Raw genomic sequence first — 4,122 nt, forward strand, 5'->3', positions numbered from 1 at the left:
TTATTCTGGAAGTCGAGCAATTTTATCAGCGGACTGACAGCTACCGAATTTGAGGTTGCGCGAAAAACGAATTGAAATAATTTATTGTAAACGTGAACCAGGAACCACGGAGCGCTTATCCTGGAAGTCGAGAAATTTTATCAGCGGACTGACAGCTACCGAATTTGGGGTTGCGCGAAAAACGAATTGAAATAATTTATTGTAAACGTGAACCAGGAACCACGGAGCGCTTATTCTGGAAGTCGAGCAATTTTATCAGCGGACTGACAGCTACCGAATTTGGGGTTGCGCGAAAAACGAATTGAAATAATTTATTGTAAACGTGAACCAGGAACCACGGAGCGCTTATTCTGGAAGTCGAGCAATTTTATCAGCGGACTGACAGCTACCGAATTTGAGGTTGCGCGAAAAACGAATTGAAATAATTTATTGTAAACGTGAACCAGGAACCACGGAGCGCTTATCCTGGAAGTCGAGAAATTTTATCAGCGGACTGACAGCTACCGAATTTGGGGTTGCGCGAAAAACGAATTGAAATAATTTATTGTAAACGTGAACCAGGAACCACGGAGCGCTTATTCTGGAAGTCGAGAAATTTTATTAGCGGACTGACTGCTACCGAATTTGGGGTTGCGCGAAAAACGAATTGAAATAATTTATTGTAAACGTGAACCAGGAACCACGGAGCGCTTATCCTGGAAGTCGAGAAATTTTATCAGCGGACTGACAGCTACCGAATTTGGGGTTGCGCGAAAAACGAATTGAAATAATTTATTGTAAACGTGAACCAGGAACCACGGAGCGCTTATCCTGGAAGTCGAGAAATTTTATCAGCGGATTGACAGCTACCGAATTTGGGGTTGCGCGAAAAACGAATTGAAATAATTTATTGTAAACGTGAACCAGGAACCACGGAGCGCTTATCCTGGAAGTCGAGAAATTTTATCAGCGGACTGACAGCTACCGAATTTGGGGTTGCGCGAAAAACGAATTGAAATAATTTATTGTAAACGTGAACCAGGAACCACGGAGCGCTTATTCTGGAAGTCGAGAAATTTTATTAGCGGACTGACTGCTACCGAATTTGGGGTTGCGCGAAAAACGAATTGAAATAATTTATTGTAAACGTGAACCAGGAACCACGGAGCGCTTATCCTGGAAGTCGAGTTTCACCGCGTAGCGGACCCGAAGCGCGGGATCCGGGAGGTTGAGAACCCGGTACTCGAAATACGTAGCGGAGCCGAAGCGCGGGATCCGGGAGGTTGAGAACCCGGTACTCGAAGTTTGCGGAGCGCGACTCTCAACCGTCCGCTCTACTGCGCGGTTGTTACCAGACTGAGGAACTCGGCTAGCCGATTTTAGATTTGTGACGTCACTTTCCGAACATCCGAAAATTCAAACTTTGGTTTCGAACTGTAATAAAAGTAGGTATGATGATGTATGATGTACGATGAATGGTGTATGATGTATGGTGTACGATGTATGATGATATGATATGATGTATAATGCTTTTATTTTTCACGTTTCATACAAGAAATACGCACTCCATCTCTCCTGCCGATTCCAGACTGAAGCGGCCAGGCCCTTCGATGGTCAGCCGTTGACTGAATAGATTCTTGCATGCACTATGTCGACGTAATTTTGCGAGAGAAATCGATTGGGCGCAGTCCCAATACGCTGCGATCAACGCATCAAAAGTTACAGCCTAAAAACCAGAACCTGAATTTTCGACATTTTTAAGCAGGTGCATTTCCCTTCGTAACTTCTTTCCTGTTGGTCCTACGCTCTTTTCGCTGCGATTTCTGAGTTCCTGAGGGTCCAATTGGTCAGATAAGGGTCATTTAAATCGAATCTGAGACCAAAAGTTTTTTGCCCAAAAAAAAAGTAAGGCTAACCCCTTTGTGTTTTTGGTGAAAATTTTCGCGATTTTGAAAAGTGCTGGAATAAATTCTTTCACGCACTATGTCGACGTAATTTTGCGAGAGAAAAAGATTGGGCGCAGTCCCAATACGCTGCGATCAACGCATCAAAAGTTACAGCCTAAAAACCAGAACCTGAATTTCCGACATTTTTCAGCAGGTGCTCTTTTCCTCGTATCTTCTCTCCCGTTGATCCCACGCTCCTTACGCTGCGTTTTCTGAGTTCCTGGGGGTCCAATTAGTCAGGAAAGGGTCGTACAAACCGAATCTGAGACCAAAAATTTTCGGTCGAAAAATGAAGACAAAGTAAGGCTAAACCCTTTGCATTTTTTGCGAAAACTTTCGAGATTTTGAAAAGTGCTGGAATAAATTCTTTCATGCACTATTCCGACTTAATTTTGCGACAGAAATCGATTGGGCCCAGTCCCAATACGCTGCGATCAACGCATGATAAGTTACAGGCAAAAAACGAGAACCAGTGTTTCCGACATTTTTCAGCAAGTGCTTTTTTCTTCGTATTTTCTCACCTGTTGATCCGACGCTCTTTCCGCTGCGTTCTCTGAGTTCCTGGGGGTCCAATTAGTCAAGAAACGGTCGTTTAGATCGAATCTGAGACCAAAAATTATCGGCTCCAAAAATTTTTTTTTTTTTTATTGTCGTTTATTAGAGAACTATAATCTGTTACATAAAGTGACAATGAATAGTTGTGATGTTCAACGGTATATTGTGGACAATGGTTTTGTCGTTAGCGGTTGTATCCAGCGATGCACACTGCACTATTTTTGCTTGTTCGATTTATTTTCTTCTCGCTTATTTATCGCTTGTCGCTCTATTTGTTTTGGCGTTTATTCGGCCCGAAATCTTTCTCGCAGGTCTAGTGGTTTGTGTTTCCTGAGTCTTCGCGAGATCGTTCTCCGGTCGCGGAGATTTGATGCCAGCAGGTTTGGGTGGTTGGCGAGTCGAGTTTCGTAGCCTGTGCATTGTTCGTATGCCACTTTTTTTATGGTGTCTATACCAAGATCCTTGTGCAGCCTGGCGTTGGTGACGTACCACGGGGCATTATTGATGGCGCGAAGAGTCCCAGCTTGGAATCGTTGTAGTATTTCAATGTTCGAATTGCTTGCAGTTTCCCAGAGTTGTATTCCGTAGGTCCATATAGGTTTGAGTATCGTTTTGTAGATTAGTAGTTTGTTGTGGAGAGATAATTTCGATCTCTTAAGATAGGGTAGGGTAGGGCGTAGGGCAGGGTAGGCAAATAAAATAAGTAGTAGTAATTAGTAGTAACACTATAGAGTAAGATTAAATTTGGGCGACGGGTTTTGAACCGTGGGACAGGAGTGGACTGACCGGCGCGGAATCCCTGCGTCAGCAAAGTCTTTTTGAAGATTTCCCCTTCGCCGCTGAAAAAAAAAAGGGTTGGGTTGGGTTGGATTCCTTCCCTTACTCCTACTCCAACTCCTACTACTCGTAATCCTACTACTTCTACTCCTACTCTTACTTCTATTCCAACTCCTACCACTTCTACTCTTACTACTTCTACTCCTGATCCTACTCCTACTCCTACTTCTTTTCCTACTCCTACTGCTACTTCTACCTCTGATCCTACCCCTACTCCTACTCCTACTCCTACGGCATCGCTCGTAGCGCTGGTTTTATCTGTTGCAATGTTTAATTAAAAAATGAGTATACCCATAAGTACACGTCTCTATACGTTCGCTCTCTATACGACAATTCGCTTTAACGCCCTTTTTACTTATGGCACTTTTTCGATCTACAACCCACATTGTTTCATTATACGGCCAGTAAAAAGTATTTTTAGTAAACTATATCACTTTATAAAAAATTGGAATAAATCCAACTGAATTTGTATGGGTTTATGTAAAAATAATTGATTCGTTATACGGCTTTGCAAAAACTTACCTTCTATGTCAGAGGCTTATGTTCAATTCGCTGGCGAAGGATTTTCGTTCAAATCTGTCATAATATATTCCCAGATTACTGACAGATTAAATTTAATGTTCACGTTATTAGACTTATTCACTTATGATTCGACAACATAACTGTTTTTAGTTTATTACAAATCCCCAAATGGACATTTGACTGTACTGAATAAATTTCGAACCATTCAATATTATGTATATTCAATACAATGATATTTTTTGCAAGAGCAGCTGCTCGATTACCGAATAAACATCAGCATAGG

Source organism: Neodiprion fabricii, chromosome 4 (genome assembly GCF_021155785.1).
Source record: "Neodiprion fabricii isolate iyNeoFabr1 chromosome 4, iyNeoFabr1.1, whole genome shotgun sequence".
Lineage (NCBI taxonomy): Eukaryota > Metazoa > Arthropoda > Insecta > Hymenoptera > Diprionidae > Neodiprion > Neodiprion fabricii.